The sequence below is a fragment of the Rhineura floridana genome, chromosome 2, assembly GCF_030035675.1.
Source record: "Rhineura floridana isolate rRhiFlo1 chromosome 2, rRhiFlo1.hap2, whole genome shotgun sequence".
Lineage (NCBI taxonomy): Eukaryota > Metazoa > Chordata > Lepidosauria > Squamata > Rhineuridae > Rhineura > Rhineura floridana.
The window spans coordinates 85,482,614-85,502,310 of NC_084481.1; positions in this window are offsets into that span (position 1 = coordinate 85,482,614).

Here is a 19,697-nt window from a genome sequence, read left to right on the forward strand (position 1 = left end):
TTTTCAAATCCTCCAGCATTTTAGTGTGAATTTCACCTAATTAAACACATTTTTGCAAGGAGTTTTGCCTTATGTGAATTTTGAAGGATGACTGTGTTTCGATTCCCATCTTGTTTCGGAAACTGCAAATTTGATAGATTTGACTTTACATGTGAATGTATTTGAATTTCTTGCCTATCCCGAGCTGGAACAGGTCCTGATGTGCTCCATCTGTGACTTGCTAACAGATGGAAACATATTGAGGCTCCTACTCACTTCCGTCCATCTCATTACACCAGGGATGGGGAACATGAGGCCCTCCAGATGTTGTTGGACTCCAGTTCCCATCAGCCCCAGGTATTAGTTAGGGACAACGGGACTTGTAGTCCAATACCATAATTTTTATTTTGGAACCCCCAGCGCTGGTTTCCTCAGAGACACCCAGCAAATAAACTAGGGTCATTCATGGAGAATATCTGCCAGTGGTGATTAACCATGATAGGTAAATGGAACGTCCATGCTCATAAGCAGTATAACTCTGATTACTAGATCCTTGGAATCAGGGCTGGCACCAGGCATGACTGGGCCCTTGGGCACCAGCCTGCCTTGGGGCCCACAGCATCATACTCTCTAATACCCTCTCTGTTGGAAGTGGGGCAAGAACAACTCTTGTTTTGTTCTTTTGTTTATGTTCCAGAAGGGAGATAGAGTTAGGGTCCTCCAGATGGATAGGCTTGACTACCTTTACCTGTGATGCTCTGACTGACTTCCTTCCATCGTTAGACTGATATGCTTAGGGAACCTTATCTGCCCCTCCTCCTTCTGCCCTTTCCCTTCTTCTCTTCTTCAACTGTCCGAGAGAGAGGAGATACCTTTGTCTCTGCTCTCTCCCTCCTGAGCCATGAGGGCAACTCCCAAACCTGGGTGTTGCGCCTCCAACTTAGTTAGTTTGTTAGAACTAGGTATGCCTTTCTATCTACTATGTATTCTATAAATAAAGTAGCTTTCCTTATTTTATGAAGTCTTAAGTCTCGGTGATCTCAATGCAGGGCAGAAGCCAGTCCCTTCTCCTCCCCTCCACCCTCTCTTCACCCAAGCTGCATCCACCACACACACTTCCTCGCAAGGAGGAGGATCTTGATGTGGTACTGCCACTGCTGTTGCCCTAGACACACAGACAACTGTGCCAGCAGGCTTAGCTGGCCCCCACTTTTCCAACTAGGAGGAGTGCTCATTTGTGCATGCATTCCCATTCTGTGACACCTTTTTCACACAAGTAGAAAGAGCGTGCCTGAACCTGCTTAAGGGTTGTAAAGGGGTGTGCCTAATTGCTGCGACAACATCTTAACTTTGAGTAGTCATACCTAGTTATGCTGTGTAGAGATGCAGAATCTTGTGTGACCTGTAAACTGATCCATGAAGTGCTCTGAGCTGAAGTTTCTCATTAAACATACTGGAGAAAAATACACCAGCAGGTCTGAATCTGATTCCAATGGGCTTGGCCAGGACACCTTGTCACAGTGGTGGACAGCTCTGTCACCACTGCTCTGAAAATATTAGGGGAGGGATGGGCAACCTTTTTCAGTCTGAGTGTCACTTTCTCTTCTGGCAACCTTCTAGCGGAGCCAATGCCAGTGGTGGGCAGGTCCATAGGCAAGGATGGGAGAAGCAGTTCATGTAAATTTTACCCTTACAGCAAGCTAGTTTGTCCTAGGAATGGGATCTGCTTACTGGTGCCAGTTTGATCACATTCAGTTGAACTGGCAGACAGTTCCATTCTGTGCTCATTTGTTTTCTGCTTTCTTCTGCTTCTACCATTTTGATTTTCCCCCTCATGAAATAATAATGATATTGTTATTGTTATTTCTAACAATATTTTTCTTTCAGAAAGAAAAGGAAAGTGGCTTTCTCTCTGTCAAGTGCCCACCCACCCAATCTCCCCTTTGCCGCCACCTCCCTCAGTTGTAGGAGAAACTGAGAGAGTGTCTAATCAGTTTCACATCAGCAAAGCAAAGAGCAAGTGCCTTGGTTTCACCATAGCCAGCCAAAGATGCAGGGTCCTCAGTCCCACCTTAGCCAAGTGAACAGCATGCCGGTCAGTTTCATGTCCGCAAAGCACCTCATTGATTGAAGTTAAAGGGAATACAATGATAACAATTGTGTTATATTCAATGTGTTTTTTAAAAAATCAGGTGTTAGGAAAAGCTGTGGAAGCTTGCAGCATTCGGGGTCAGTCTGTAAAAATAGCAAACGTGAACTATCAGGAAGTGTGGTGCCAAGTTCAATTTTAGCAATATTCTCACCCATCCTTAGTTTCCTCTCTCTCTGTCTCTCTCTCTCTCTCTCTGTCTCTCTCTCTCTCTCCTCTGTTCTAGCAAGCCAGAGTCATTACTGGAGTTCAAGGACACATTCCATCCAGGCAAAAACGCTCAAGGAGGGTGCAGAGGAAGACCAATGAGGAGTGTAGCCTGGGGAGAGGGGGTGTGGCTGGGGAGGGGGTGTGGCCTGGGGAGCATGCCAAGGGCCAGATAAAGAAGCATGAGGGGCTCAGTCAGTCCCTTAGGTTCCCCAGGCTCTGGAGGCAGTGGAAGGAACAATCTTAAAACAAAACTCTAAAAAAAAGTGCAATCCTTTACATGTCTGCTCAGAATTAAGCTGCATTGAGTAAAATGGAACTTACTCCCAGGTAAGTGTGTACTGGATTGTGGCTCAAATTACAAAAGGGAGGACAAAGGGGAAACGACACTCTCACCTTTTGTCCTAGCCAGCATGAGCCCAGCAGGCCTTAGGGAGGGGTAGTTTCCCTTCCACAGACTCTTTTGCCCTCCCCTCCAACACCTCTTCCCATATATAGAACTAGATAACTGATTGATTTACATAGGCTAAATGGGGATAAAGCTGTTTTTGAAAAGAAGGGGAAAGCACGTTCAGTGAGGGAAACTTCCATCTCCTTTCTTAGAATGAGTTATATTATAGTGGTGGCTCCTCTCCTTACGTTATTGACTTCCTGATAATATTCTGTAGGTAAAACCTGGTTTGATACATTAAATTCAATAACATGACAGAAGAAATGTGTGCTTACTTTTAAAAATGTTTTGTGTGTGTGTGTAAAAAAAATCAATAGTTGTTTCCTCTTACAATGAGGCAACTTGTTTATTAAACTGTAAGTTATATTACACTTCCTTCAATGTGTATCATTTGGTGATACACCAGTTTATTTAAATCTCATTGATTAAGGAAGTGATTATCAGTGAAAATAGGTATGATTAATCAACCAAAACTCCTTTAATTGGTTGGCTGCATTGATTATTTCTGTTGGGTGGAGTTCATAATTCCAGAGAACATGATCAAATGAATCTAGGTAATTAGCATGACTCTGTTTCTGAAATGCCATGGGATTTCTTTTTACTTATTCTGATAGTTAAAATAAGGCTTGTTATTCATAAATCCCTGATACTTGATTGTGCAACTAAGCCCTGAGTCAAAGTACTGTTCTGGTGGTGAATTTTGCTGTGTCTTGAGAGGAGAGGTATTTAATTTCTTAGCTGAAAGTGGTAATATTTGCATTCAGTGGTGTATCAGGAGACACAACTCTTTCATTCAACTGAACAGCTATGAAGTCATTATTAATATTCATTTGCAAGCAGCCTGCATCCAGCTAAATACCAATGGACAGAAATGATGGTTGCAAACACCTAAATGAACAAAAACAGCAATGTTGTCATTTAAAGGGCCACTAAAGTTAAGTGAGAATTGCCAAGATTGAAATAATGATTCACCTATTTCTATTACATGAGAGTTCAGCATTATGTCCCATAACAAGGGGAAATAGATACATTACACATAAATTGGTCTGTGCATTTTGTTAATGCGGAGTGCAACAGACTGACCTGTTCAATGGCATAGTGACGGGTTAAATAAGAGCCCATTATTTTGGGATTTCCACTTGTTCTTCTGTTGGATCTGAACAAGCTTATAACCACTGACCCAGATCAGTGTGAGGGTTAACCAGATTGTGTAAGCAGGAACAACAATCCAGACCAAAAAAGGAAAGGTACAACTCAAATTTGTTGAGTAAAAAGCAATGCAAATGCCTGGAAGGGTACTCTATAACCATTGAAAACAAATGCTCACAGTCTTCAACCATAAGAGGGGACATAATTACCAATCAAAGATGGCTCACTGCAACCAAAGTTGCATCTTCAGCAAAGGGGGATGGCCAGTCCCCCAGTCTTCATGGGGGAAATGAGTCTTGGATCTTTGCCCCTACAACCAAAAATAAGATTCAGGAGACTCACATTGGATGAAAGGTTATATTTAGTAAAATATAACAATTTAGAGGAACAACAACTTAAACCAAACCTACATCAGAAACTATGGGCAGGTGAGTGTTTGACTAATTCCGGTAGGGAAAGGTCCCTACAGACCCCTGGGTTTGTGTTATAGCCACTAGATGTGGATTCCAGCAAAGGATGGGAAGAAATGACTTCCTCATTGCCAGAGCTTGGAAGTAACTTGTTATTTTTAACGAGTTAGTTGTAATTAGTTACAATTTTAAATAACGAGTGGGTAATTCCATTACATTTGGCAAGTAACAGAACGACTAGTAATTTCCCTACTTTTCAGCTGCAACTTTAACGTTTCCACGTTAGGTTGGACGTTACTTGGGGGCGGGAACAAGGGGAAGTCAGCTCCTGGCTGTGATTGGTTAACACAAGACATGTGCCTCACACTGATTGGACCTCTGCGCAGACTCTCTCTTCCCTCGTGATCTGTGTTAGGAGGCATGAGGGAAGAGGTGAATAGGCAGGGCCTGCTACCATCTGACTCTGAGAGGAAAAAATGGACGCCGGAGGAAAAAGCCAGGGCAAGGAAGGCAGCAGCAGAATGGCGAAGAGCTGTGGAGGTGAGTGATGATGATTTGTGTGTGTGTGTGTGTGTGTGTGTGTGTGTGCCCCGGTGTGTGTGTTTTCAGCTGGAGTCTCTGGTTTTGGGGGGGGGCTCTGGCTGTCTGGCTACCACCCCTTACTCTCCGGACTCTCAGGTTCAATTTTTTTTAAAAAGTAAGTTTCTAGGTGGTCTAATTCCTGAGATATACACCAAAACGTCACCCCCCGCACAACTTTTTTTTAAACAGATCCATGCTCTAGCTACAACTCCCATCAGCCAAATCCAGTGGCTATGCTGGCTGGGGCTGATGGGAGTTGTAGTTTAAAAAAGTAACTTTTCAAAGCTCTGGCTGTAACCCCGCCCTTTCATGATTGTAGCCAATGATGCCAGAGTTGTGACTTGTTGATCCAGGCATGCCTAGTCTGAACATCAGAATATGGGGGCTTTGAGTTTTTTGCAGTTTGCGTAAGTAATATGGCTTAATGTTTTTTTTCCTCTTCTGTCCAAGAGTCAGACCCTGGGCTATGAAATATGAAATTATTTAATCCAATATCTGCTTTTCTGGGAGTAAAGCCATTTCTGGGAGTAAAGCATGTACCTGGAGTAAACCCCATTGAACTCCATTAGGACTTGCTTTTGAGTAGACATGGTTAGGATTGTGCTGTAAATTAATGGGACTTGTGAGTAAACATAGTGCAGACTTGTGTTTGTGTTGTAAATCTCTCTCCCTCCAACCCTATTTTTAAAGAAATTAGGCAGGGTTTATCACAGTTTTTATTATGTAGGAAACTAATACTCATTTTTTTAAAAAATGAATGAAGTTTATTTATTTATTTATTTTTATTATTTGATTTATATCCCACCCTTCCTCCCAGTAGGAGCCCAGGGCAGCAAACAAAAGCACTAAAAACACTTTAAAAATCATAAAAACAGACTTTAAAATATATTAAAACAAAACATCCTTAAAAACATTTTTAAAAGCTTTAAAAACATTTTTTTTAAGAAAAAGTTTTAAAACATATTAAAAAGCAATTTCAACACAGACGCAGACTGGGATAAGGTCTCAACTTAAAGGACTTGTTAAAAGATCAAGTTCCTTATCACTTGAGGCTGCAGTTTTCCCTGGTTGAGTAAGCCCCATTGAATACATTGGGACTTGCTTCTGAGTAAAGAAACATAGGATTGCACTATAAATATCTTTACAGGTTATATAAATAAACATATTTGATAGTCATGCTTATATAAATATTTTCATAGAATCATAGAATAGTAGAGTTGGAAGGGGCCTATAAGGCCATCAAGTCCAACCCCCTGCTCAATGCAGGAATCCAAATCAAAGCATTCCCGACAGATGGCTGTCCAGCTGCCTCTTGAATGCCTCCAGTGTCGGAGATCCCACTACCTCTCTAGTAATTAGTTCCATTGTTGTATGGCTCTAACAGTTAGGAAGCTTTTCCTGATGTCCAGTCGAAATCTGGGATCATCGAGAAGAGATCCCGGCCCTCCTCTGTGTGGCAACCTTTCAAGTACTTGAAGAGTGCTATCATATCTCCCCTCAGTCTTCTCTTCTCCAGGTTAAATATGCCCAGTTCCTTCAGTCTCTCCTCATAGGGCGTTGTTTCCAGTCCCCTGATCATCCTTGTTGCACTCTTTTGAACCTGTTCCAGTTTGTCTGCATCCTTCTTGAAGTGCAGAGACCAGAACTGGACACAGCACTCAAGATGAGGCCTAACCAGTGCTGAATAGAGGGGAACTAATACTTCACATGATTTGGAAACTATACTTCTGTTAATGCAGCCTGATACAGCATTTGCCTTTTTTGCAGCCACATCACCCTGTTGGCTCATATTCAGCTTGTGATCAACAACAATTCCAAGATCCTTCTTGCATGTTGTACTGCTGAGCCAAGTATCCCCCATCTTATAACTGTGCATTTGGTTTCTTTTTCCTAAGTGTAGAACTTTGCATTTATCCCTGTTGAATTTCATTCTGTTGTTTTCAGCCCAATGCTCCAACCTATCAAGGTCCCTTTGAATTTTCTTTCTGTCTTCCACGGTATTAGCTATGCCCCCCAATTTTGTATCATCTGCAGATTTGATAAGCATGCTCTGTACCTCCTCATCCAAGTAGTTAATAAAAATGTTGAAGAGCACTGGGCCCAGGACCGAGCCCTGTGGTACCCCACTCATTACTTCCACCCAGTTTTGTCATGCTGTGTCCCTATAAGTATCCAATTGCATACTATGGTTGTACAATACTTCCTTTACATTTTAAGTATGCCTTGGGGTAGTCATGGTTCTCCATTGTTTTCATCCTGAGGGGCAGATAGGCTGAGAAATGTTGAGTAGCCCATGGTCACCCACTACACTTTATAGCTTATTTCCATTTTGAAAAATTAATTAAAACAATTTACATGCAGGCAAAATTTATTAAGCGGATTCACACAATATGTGTAAAGCACATCCAACTCGCATTTAAAGCGCATGACTTCCCCTAAAGAATTCTGGGAAGTGTAATTTCCCCCTGACAGTTATAGTTCTCACCACTCTTAACAAACTGCAGTTCCCATGATTCTGTGGTGGGATTCATGTGCTTCAAATGGGTGTTGAATGTGCTTTAAAGGAATGGTGTGGATCTGTCCTAGGTATGATGTTCATTCAAGAGTGAATTGAAAAGAACAATTTTAAAAGATACTTCTTACTCTTACTCATTTTTCAGACCTCTTTCTGAAGTAAAGGGTCAAATCTGTAAAAACATTTGGAGCAGCCACATTAAAAGATAAGGGCAGGGTATTCCAGGCAGGGGGTTGCCAACCCTGCTTGGATATGGATGTCTTTGCAGAAGAACCCTAGTCAAGGTTTACCAACAGCACAGTCCAAACTATATCTACTTAGAAGTCAGTCCTGTTGAGTTCTATGGGGCTTAATCCCTTAGTAAGTGTGTTTAGAATTGCAGCCTTCAGGAGCCTCCATCTTTACTCCCCAAAGCTCCCATCTAACATCTCCACAACACTAGGCTCCTTTGTCTCTGCTGTGGCCTTCTGGTGACTGCCCTAGCCTGAAGGCACTTAACCCTTCTTGCTGAAAGCAAGTAGGCTAGATTAAATGTTCCCTACCCAGGCTCATATATATAAAATATAAAAGATAAATGGCATTTTGTCAAAAGTATTTTTGTCTACATTTTATACCTCATCCTTGGTTTTCCAAGCTTGGCATGGAATGCTTCTCATACAGAATTAATTTGAAATGCTGCATATTTATGAACATAATCATCATATTCAAAATAAAAAATATATGTACCGCCTTCAAGTTGATTCCAACTTATGGTGACCCTATGAATAGGGTTTTCATGAGGCTGAGAGGCAGTGACTGGCCCAAGGTCACTCAGTGAGCTTCATGGCTATGTGGGGATTTGAACCCTAGTCTCATTTTGTTCTCACAACAATCCTGTGAGATAGTAGGTTAGACTGGCCCAGGCAGGGTTATTCAGTGAGCAAAAATGATGCAAATAGGATCTCTTTTAATTGTGCTATCGACCTGCTTACTTCCACTCTGACTGGGGGATCTTGCAGCATGGGGAAGAGATGGGGGCACATCACAGCTGAAGTTCACCCATATAGGAGCATTATCTCTTGTTTATTACAGAGACGCCTGTTGCAGGTTTTGCTGCTGAGAGCAGCAGTCAGTTAGTGCGGCCACTTGAGTCACAGCTTGTTGATCCTGAGGAGGCAAAACTAGAAAGTGAGGTTCAGAAAGGAGGCCCTGTGCACAAGGAGGAGGACGGCATGAAGCAGTGCCAGTTGCCCACAGCCACATCTGCAGAACAGCAAGTACCATGGTTTGGCTTTGAGAAAGCTTGTACATTTGTGAGCCAGAGTGGGAAAAATGTTGTACGATGCAATTACTGCCTTCCAAGGATCAAAAATCTGACATCAGCTGTTTCCTCCTCATCCAATGTGAAGAAACATTTTGAAGTAAGCCTTTGTCATGCTGGTCCTCAAAGAGTGTCCATTGTCTATTTATGTTTAAATTGTGAAGTTCCTCTTCCATTTTTTCTTGGATTCATGCTTTGTTCTTCTTCCTCAGAGGGCACACCCTGAGAAGCTGAGAGCAATTGAAGAAGCAATAAAGGCAAGGAGACGTGGCCTTCCTGAACCAATGCATGACACCCCTCCTCCCAAAATGCTGAAGCAGCAGCAGACAACCCTTGAGAGGTGGGGATCTGGCAGGGAGCCTGTCACCCAGAGCAATCTCGACAGGAGAATCATTGATTTCATTGTAGAGGAGACATTACCACTTCAGACTGTGGACAAACCATCATTCATTAATCTGGTTCGCATTGGACTCCCCAAAGATCTCACCATCATATGTGCCAAGACTCTGAGAGACAGAATTGAGAAGAGAGCATGCCACATGAGAGAAACTCTTGCAAACTGAATGGGTGCTGTGGTATATATAGCAACCACTGCAGATTGTTGGACCAATGGCAAGAAGAGTTACTTTGGGGTAACAGCCCACTGGATCAACCCAACTACCCTGAAACATGAGGTCGGGGCCTTGGCTTGTAAGTGTCTGAAGGGGCGCCATACATACGATGTCCTTTCAAAAGCACTGCATGATGTACATGTGCAGTACAGGATCCACAACAAAGTTATGTGCACTACTACAGACAATGGCTCCAACTTTGTGAAAGCGTTCAGAGTTTTCATGGCCAAAGAACCAGTGGAAGCTGCAGGCACCAGTGATGATGATGGTGATAACCAGGAGGAGGAGGAGGCTGAGGTGGAGTTTGTGCCTATCTGTGAGATCCTGGACACAGGACCTGAGGCAGAGGAAGAAGCTGCAGACTCAGGAGAGGATTTTGTTTTACCACCACACCAGAGATGTGCTAGCCACACCCTCAACCTTGTGGCAACACAAGACATAGAGGCCATGCTTTCTGACTCCTCCAAAAGTAATCTTCTTGGTCCTTTCAAGAAACAGTTTCGTTCCTTGATGGGAAAGTGCAGCAAGTTGTGGTCCAAGCAGAACCAGTCAGCCCAGATTGCTGAGTATATCCATGCGCAATGTGGTGTGTATCTGAAGGTACCGAATAAGACCAGGTGGAATTCCACCTTTGATGCGTTGAAGCAACTACATGAGCTCCTGTCAACTGTGCCACTAAAAATGCATGCCATAATGGACCGCTGCTCCTTGTCCAGGATCACAGCTGCTGAGATTGAAGTGGTACAGGAATACACAGAGATTATGGAGCCACTAGCCCAGTCCCTAGATATCCTGCAACGGGAGAACGCCATGTTCATGGGGTATTTGCTACCAACGCTCTGCAATCTGGACCGCAAGTTAGAAGGACTGGAAAACAAACCTGAGAGGTACACATACTGTTTTCAGCTGCTGAGAGGTGTGCGTGAAGCCCTAAGAAAGTGATTTGCAGCTATCTGGGAGGACAAGAGGCTTCTTCTGGCAGCCTGCCTACACCCTCGCTTCAAACTAGATTGGCTGGAATCGTGTCAGGCCACCACCCATACCAACAAGTAAGAACATTAGGGAAGCCCTTTGGGTGGATTACTCCAAGGGAAATGTTGTCTCAAGGGAGGCATCAGAGGGCTTAAGGTGGTAGGCAGGGGCTGGTCCTTTTCTTCCTGGGGCTCCTCATCACTAAAGGGTACCTTTCACCCAATAATGCCTCAGTATACCTGGAGATTTTTTCCTCCAATTACATTACCTGCCTGTATTCCTTGCCCCATCTTCCCTGCTTGCAAAAATTGGATTATGACCTCATAGTGCTCTTGCGTTATTTCTTCAGCTGTTACCTACACAAAGTGCATAAAGTGTCTTTGTAAGCATCTTATTTATTTATTGCATTTGTATACCGCCCCATAGTCGAAGCTCTCTGGGCAGTTTACAACAATTAAAAACATTAAAAACAAATATACAAATTTAAAAACACATTTTTTAAAAAGCAATTTAAAAACACATGCTAAAATGCCTGGGAGAAGAGGAAAGTCTTGACCTGACACCAAGAAGATAACAGTGTTGGAGCCAGGCACACCTCATCAGACAGATCATTCCATAATTTGGGGGCCACCATTAAGAAGGCCCTCTCCCTTGTTGCCAGACTCCCAGCTTCCCTCCTAGTAGGCACCCAGAGGAGGGTCTTGGATGTGGAGCGTAGTGTACGGGTGGGTCTGTGTCGGGAGAGAAGTTCCATCAGGTATTGTGGTCCTAAGCCATGTAAGGCTTTATAGGTCAAAACCAGCACCTTGAATTGAGCTCGGAAACATACAGGCAGCCAATGCAAGCGGGCCAGAAATGGTTTTATAGGTTCGAACTGTCTGGTCTCTGTTACCAATCTGGCCGCTGCATTTTGCACAAGCTGCAGCTTCTGAACTGTCTTCAAAGGCAGCACCACGTAGAGCGTATTGCAGTAATCTAACTTGGAGGGTACCAGAGCATGGACAACTGAATCCAGGCTATCCCTGTCCAGATAGGGGCATAGCTGGGCCACCAACCGAAGTTGGTAGAAGGCACTCCATGCCACCGAGGCTACCTGAGCCTCAAGTGACAGAGATGGTTCTAAGATAACCCCTAAGCTACAAACCTGCTCCTTCAGGGGGACTGCAACCCCATCCAGGACAGGTTGGACATCCACCATCTGGAAGAACCACCCACTAGCAGCATCTCAGTCTTGTCTAGATTGAGCCTCAGTTCATTAGCCCTCATCCAGTCCATTGTCGCAGCCAGGCACCGGTTCAGCACATTGACAGCCTCACCTGAAGAAGATGAAAAGGAGAAATGAAGCTGCATGTCATCAGCGTACTGATGGCAACGCACTCCAAAGCTTCAGATGACCTGACCTAACGGTTTCATGTAGATATGAACAGCATGGGGGACAGAACTGACCCCTGCGGAACCCCATACTGGAGAGTCCAGGGTCCCGAGCAATGTTCCCCAAGCACAACCCACCAAGTAGGAGCGGAACCACCGCAATGCAGTCCCTCCCACTCCCAACTCAGCCAGTCTTCCCAGAAGGATACCATGGTCGATGGTATCTAACACTGCTGAGAGATCAAGGAGAATCAACAGAGTCACACTCCCCTGTCTCTCTCCCGACAGAGGTCATCATACAGGGTGACCAAGGCTGTTTCCATGCCAAAACCAGGCCTGAAACCTGATTGAAATGGATCCAGATAATCGGTCTCATCCAAGAGTGTCTGGAGCTGGCCTGCCACCACTCGTTCCAGGACCTTGCCCAGGAATGGAACATTTGCCACCGGCCTATAGTTATTAAGATTTTCTGGGTCCAGGGAGGGCCTCTTCAGGAGTGGTCTCACTACCACCTCTTTCAGGCAGCCAGGGATCACCCCCTCTTGCAGAGAGGCATTAATCACTTCCCTGGCCCAGCCGGCTGTTCCATCCCTGCTAGCTTTTATTATCCAAGAAGGGCAAGGATCCAGCACAGAAGTGGTTGCATGAACCTGTCCAAGCACCTTGTCAACGTCCTCAAGCTGTACCAACTGAAACTCATCGAAGAAATCGGGACAAGGCTGTGCTCTGGATACCCCGCTTGATTCACCTGCTATAACACTGGAGTCTAAGTCCTGGCGGATGCTAAAGATTTTGTCCTGGAAGTACCTAGCAAATTCATTACAGCAGGCTTCAGATGGTTCTACCATGTCCTTGGGGCCAGCGTGTAATAACCCCTGGAGAACTCTGAAGAGGTCCGCTGGGCGGCACAATGATGATTTGATAGTGGCAGCAAAATATTGTGTTTTTGCTGCCCTCACTGCCTCTAAATATAGCTTACCATAGGCACTTACCATTGTGTAATTGCATCCGCCAGGAGTCTCCATCTGCACTCATTCCGTCTCCTATATTGTTTCATCGCTCTCAGCTCTGGGGTATACCATGGGGCCATGACAGGAGAGGGCGCTCAGGAGCAATCATGTCAACCGCCCAGGTCATTTCTGTATTCCACAGTTCAACCAGGGTTTTGACAGGAGCTCCAGCTGCATCAGCCGGAAAACTCCCCAGAGCCCTTTGGAAACCATCCAGATCCATTAGTCTCTGGGGGCGGACCAACTTAATAGGTCCCCCACCCTTGCAGAGGGGAAAAGCCACTGTAAGTCTAAACTTCAGCAAGCAGTGATCTGTCCATGACAGAGGGACTACTGTAAGTCCCCCCACATTCAGATCACCATCTTCAGTTGCAAAAACCAAGTCTAGAGTATGCCCTGCTACATGTGTTGGACCAATGGCATATTGGGACAGTCCCATGGTTATCATGGAAACCGTGAAATTCTGAGCTGCCCCAGATAAGAACCAACAGTCTGGGGGATGTCAATAGTACACCTGAGACCACCTCTGTCAGCTCAGCTATGGAGTCTGTTGGGCAGTGGGGTGGTGGTACACGAACAGAATCCCCAGTCTGTCCTGCTGACCCAACACAAGGTGCAAACACTCCAGACCAGTAGTCACATGGACAGGGTGCTTGCAGAGGGAGATGGAGCTCCTATAGACCACAGCAAACCCCCCTCCCCAACCCTCAGGTCTACCCTGATGCTGAACCAGGTACCCTGGTGGGTATAGCTGGGAGAGTCTGACTCCCCCCTGCTCACCCACCCAGGTCTTGGTTATACATGCCAGATTGGCTGCCTCATCCACAATTAAATCATGAATGAGGGAGATCTTATTATGCGCTGATCTGGCATTTAGGAGCAGCATCTGGAGGTCTGAGAGCTGGCTGACAGGACAACCAACAAATCTGCAGGTGTGGGGAGGTCGTTAACTGCCTGGGCTGCATTACCTGGCAAGTGTTCCTTACAACGCCATATCTCCCTCTACCCATCACTACACTAATTGGCCCCCCCTCAAGTCTCCCCACTTGGCTCTGAGTCCTGTCTCCCAGACACATGACTCAAGACCCGCAAAAAGCCAGGCAACTGCAAAGCAGGAGCCACCTCAGCCATCCAACTTATGTGTCCCCTCCAGGAAAGGGACAGGTGGATGATATCAGCAACAGCTGGCTGAGTATCTTGGGGGCCTGGTCCTACAAGGCATGACACCTGCTGAGCAGAAGTCCATCAGGCAGAGGGCGGTGGTGTTACCCTAGCAGCAGCAGCAGCAAGCAGGCAGGCAGGCAGGCAGGCAGACAGCAGCAGCAAACGGCTCTCCTTCTTCCCTGGGTGATGGTGGTCCCCTTCCTCCTGCAGGCACTGGGTCTCTTGGTGAAAGAAAGTCTCCCTAAAATATGGAACAAACCCTACTTTTCCAAAGCCCCTGATCATCCAGCTTGAATATTCCATCTTCTTTTGAACTTTTCGCCACGTACACAATTTTTGTTCCTAAAGCTTCTTCCAAATTCTGCCAACTCTGTGTGGCCTTTCTAAGTTTAGTTTAGTTCAAATTCCAACTTGCCAGCATCAGATCCAGAAATGACTTGCATATTCCACCATCTCCATATTTTTGTTACCTGCAATCGGAAGCACAAGACTTCACATACAGATTCACAGAAAGAGTGTTGTCAGGCCAGCTTGGCCAGGCCTTCATGCATAGCACTGGTTTTGATGGTCTGCTTATAAAATTATAATGCCCTGATGTTTCTTGGTCTGTTCTGGTACAAGAAGAAGATGTTGCATTTGAATTCTTTTAAGAACGTAAGACGAGCCATGCTGGATCAGGCCAGTGGCCCATCTTGTCCAGCATCCTGTTCTCACAGAGGCCAACCAGATGCCCATGGGAAGCCTGTAAGCAGGACCTGAGCACAAGAGCACTCTCCCCCCTGCAGTTTCCAGCAACTGGTATTCAGAAGCATTCTGCCTTTGACTATGGAGGCAGAGCATACCCATGCTGGCTAGTAGCCATTGATAGCCTTATCCTCCATGAATTTGTCTAATCCTCTTTTAAACCTGTCCAAGTTGGTGGCCATCACTGCCACCTCTGGGAGCAAGTTCCTTGCTAGATCAGGCCCGTGGCAGATCTAGTCCAGCATCCTGTTCTCACAGTAGTCAACCAGAGGCCTATGGGAAGCCCACAAACAGGATCTGACCACAAGAGCGCTCTCTCCATAAACATGCTGCCTCTGACTGTGGAGGCAGAGTTCCATAGCTTAACTAGCCCTGTATGAAGAAGGACTTCCTTTTAGATGTCCTGAATCTTCCAGCATTCCATGGATGCCCATGAGTTCTGGTGTTATGAGGAAGAAAAACTTTTCTCCATTCCATGCATAATTTTATAAACTTCTATTATGTCACCTCTTAAGCACCTTTTCTTTAAACTATAAAGCCTCAAATGCTACAAACTTTCCTCATAGGGAAGTCACTCCATCCCCTTGATCATCTTGGTCGCCCTTTTTTGAACACTTTCAAATGTATTTCCCAAATATGCCAGCTGGCCCATGTGGATTTTTTCTTCTATGAAATTAAATCAGTGTGGTATGGAACAGAGAATAATCACAGCCAGTAGGCTGCACTTCACATTTTAAACACTTGTTAATTTGAACAATGCTAGTGGGTGGTGGGACAGAGATCGTGTCATGGAGGCATTGATCCATGTGGTGATAGTAACATGTAGCCTAGCATAGAGCCTTCCTTCAAAACCATGCCAGGATTGCAGGGTGTGCTGGAAGCTCCGATCACTCAAGATCAGACGCCAAGTCATCACAGGATGAAGATTCTGCCATGTCGTTCATTGTTCCTCCTTATGGGGTTTAATTCTCAGATTGAATGGGCCTGCCACTCCCTTTGTGATGAGGAGGATAAAGGTCCTATTGAGAAGGAAGTATATGGAGAGAAACAACCAGACATATAAAAAAGAAAGGGATGGTGACCATGGCAGAGAGCAGCAGAAGGGAAAGCTAGAACTCAACAAATCCACTTTGATGGTTTAAAATGAACAAATTGTTAGCGGGCGTCAGTCTCCTGCATTCTTTACACTTACAGCATTCATCAGAACAACAGATCGGCATGTCATTAAATAACACCTAAGAAGCAGGAAGCAAATAAAGATAAAAAACACACACAACACTTAGGAAATTCTTTAGTTTGGGGCAAAATAGAGATTTGGAATGTGTTTTTTTTTTTAAGTATTTTTAAGTATTAAGGTTCTTGGGAGAGCAACAGTCAGAAAGAATCATCATCTGTCCAATCACAGAGTCAATGTTAGGGTCAAAGGCTTTAACCTCAGGCCAGGAGATGGGCTAAGGAATGCTATGCATGTGTTTTTACCTTAGGGACCTTACACTGAAGAGGGAATGGCTAATAGGATGGATAAAGCCTTTTGATTTTTACCCTGACATAGAGTCATGCACCTAATTAGTCTACTGGTGTGATGAGTGCTACATGTCTGTTGTCTCTTCAGCAGTTTCCAATTATATAGGCACCAGGTTTTGAGCTTTGTTTTCTGCAGCTCCTCAGGTCACGGCAAGAAAAGGCCAGGAGTTCATCTGCCCATAATGTCCTCTTGTTAACTGTCAAGTTCTTGGTAGTTTAACTCTCAGCTAAAAGTGTGCATTTGAGCTGGAACAGAATTTTTAAAAGAACACAGACGCGTGTTGCAAAAGAAACCACAGCGACAACAACCCAAATTTATCCTTGTGAGCAGCACAATGAAGTTAACATGTGTGGCTAGGATATTGTGGAATAATGCTGCAATTCTACACACTGCAGGGGTGGGGGACCTCCAGCCTCACAGGCCTAATTAGGTCTGGTGCAGGTCCCAATTTGGCCCATAAGGGTTTTTCTCCCACACAAACCACACCCACTTGCCCCACATCTCATGTCATATGTGATGTCAAGTGTGGGACAACTACAGACGTGGTTAGAAAGGAACAGTCAGGGGCTTAAAGGGAGCTCCTGATTCTTCCTTTCAAAGAGGGGTTCCTTGTCAGGGCCAATCAGCTGATCAGTGCTGACAGGGACTCTCACTGCAATCAGCAATTCCCTAGTGCAGAGGTGGGAAACTTTTTCAGCCTGGGAGCTGCCTTTCCTTCCGGACAACCTTCCAAGAGCTAGATGAGGTGGATGGGACTAGTGGTGGGCGGGACTAGAGGCAAAAGTGGGTGGAGCAATGAATATAAATTTTGCCTCTGTACAGTAGGCTAATTTCTACACTTACCCACCCATCCTCCCTGTCCTCCATCCAGACAAGCAAGAGGCATTATCAGAGTTCAATAACACATTCCAGCTTGGCAAAAACACAACTGAGGGGGCTGGAGGAATCAGTTTGGATTTAAACCACTTCCTCTAGTGCTTTGAGTCCAAATGCTTCCTATGGAGAAAGCAAGCCTCTATGAACACTCCCAGCACCAATCAGCTCATTGTCACTAAAAGTGAGACTTTAAAGAAGGGTACTGTAACTGCCAAACAACTGATCAGCAGTTACACTGACCTCTTTGAACTTCAACAAGTGTCAATCAACTGACATCATTATGGCATGGGGTTAGTGACAGATGGATGACCCTACTCACCTGGCAAAGCTGGCCCATTGACGACTAGCAGATTTTATAATCTGGCCCACTGGCCAGAACTAGTTGCCTATTCCTACCATACAGTATACACATTTACCTGGAAGTGATACTTATTTCTGAGAAAACATGCATAGGATTGTGCTACAAATCAGGAGTTGGGGGACCTAATGGCCCTCCAGATGTTGTTTGACTATAACTTTCACCCCCTCTTGGCCATTTCTGACTGGGGCTGATGGGAGTTGGAATCCAACAACATCTGGAGGGCCACAGTTTCTCCACCACCACTGCAAATGAATAACCCTTGCATGTATCAGTTTCCAAATGGGGACAAGAGACCCTTTCAGAATGAAGGGAGAGTTGTGGACAAGGCTATGAGTAATCCACACTGAGAAAATTAAAATGATTGGCATAAGCAATTGAAGTATTGTTCCAAGAGTGGTTGAATTCTATGATTTGAATCAGTTTTGCATATTTGCATAGTTTCTCATTTTGCAGAATTTATTCTGCAACATTTAGTGTTTTGCTGATCATGGGGAGAATTGAGGACCTTTGTAGTATACTAATGCTCCACCCCCAATCAGTTAGAAAAGTTTTTCAGCCACCTCTCTGGCTTCTGAGATTAAAACAGTTATTGTCAGCAAACATATCTGCAAGTCATAAGGGGTAGAAATGTACTTTTTAAACATGGAAAGCTGAGATTCTAAAGAGACATGATTCTCAAACCATGATCACATTATCTGGTTTTAAGCACTGCCATAGAATTGCAGCATTCACACACTCCTGCCTGTTTGTGGGCCACTAGGCTTCCAGCAGAGAATGCCCCAGAGAATGCATTAGAGCTAGCATAGTACTTGAAGGATGGGGGGGGATTACTTCAGTTTGTAGTTGGCATGTGAGCCCTCCTAATTCACACTTCCTAACCAATATGTGAACTGAAAGATAGCTAACCTTCCAAATTTGCACCTCTCCAAATTTACCAATGCAGTTGTCCAAAATGTGTACACAAATGCATATATTGGTGAAAATATATGCATTGTATTATGGGTAATTGCTTGCAAAAATGCACAGATTAAAAGAAAGGCACACAAAAATGCTTACAAATGTTCATGTGGACTTTTGCATTAAAAAAATTGGAAACTGACATGGAATTTAGGTTAACTGAAGAATAAAAAAAATCTGACAGTGACAGAGTTGTCAGTCCTTTATAGAAATGTACCTTTGAAGCCCTGCAATATAGAAACAGAAGTGGAGATTCTGGGTACAAGGTTTGCTATGAAAGAAAATATGCTTCCTTGAAATGCAGCTGGTTTTGACAGGTTTTCTGCAGATTTATCCTGATATGTGGGAACAGAATTAAACTCATCAAGGGCAGTTGAGAGCAACAAATTAAATAAAAGATCAAAGGTGGTTTTGTGGGTTTTCACTCATCACATAAATTGCCTGGGTGTGTGGGGAATCTTACAAGGATTTGGAAGAAATACAATTTCTTTGCTTTATTACCTCTGTAATGCAATGGAGAAAAAAAACTCTTAATAAACACAATTATTTTTTAAAAAAAGTCCTTTAGCTTAACTAATATTAAGTGTGATGCTTTACAAAAAGGGTGACTATTGTCTTGTCCAGTTACTGTGTTTAGGTGTCCAGGCATTCAGTTTAACCATGGCAATATTTTCCTCTGTGTATGCACAACCGTTCACCTTGCCTGTGCATCTGAACAGCCAGGCAAATTCTGAAAATCTAAGCACAAGCACAATATAATATCAGACAAAGCAGGAGCTTTTCTTCTCTCCTGTGAAATCTTGTAAAGATGGTCTTTAAAGTTATTTTCATTAGGCCAATTTAAAGTCTTTCTTCATCTACAAATAAACAAAGGCACCTTCCCAAGAACAGGCCCAACCTACCCATCCAACATCTTCCCATGGTACAATAAGCCATATAGAATACTTTGCAGCTGTGAAGCACTGCCATCAGTATTAGTGTTCGCAATGGTTCCTCGGAGTCAAAAGTCTTAATCTTCAGCTTACCACACAGTATGTTATCCTACTAAACTATCTGAGAGAGAGTTTTGGAAACAGATTTGGAAATGGTTGCAACCTATTAATACTGGCAAAAATCGAAACTGCAAAAAACTGGAAACCACCTAAGCCACCTGTAGTTTTGGACTAGTTCAACAGAATATTTATTTATTTATCATTTATTTATTTATTTATTTTGTATCCCGCCCTTCCTCCCAGCAGGAGCCCAGGGCGGCAAACAAAGCACTAAAAAACTTTAAAACATCATAAAAGCAAATCTTAAAATACATTAAAACAAAACAGCATTAAAAACATTTTAAAAAACAACCTTAAAAAGGGGTTTAAAAC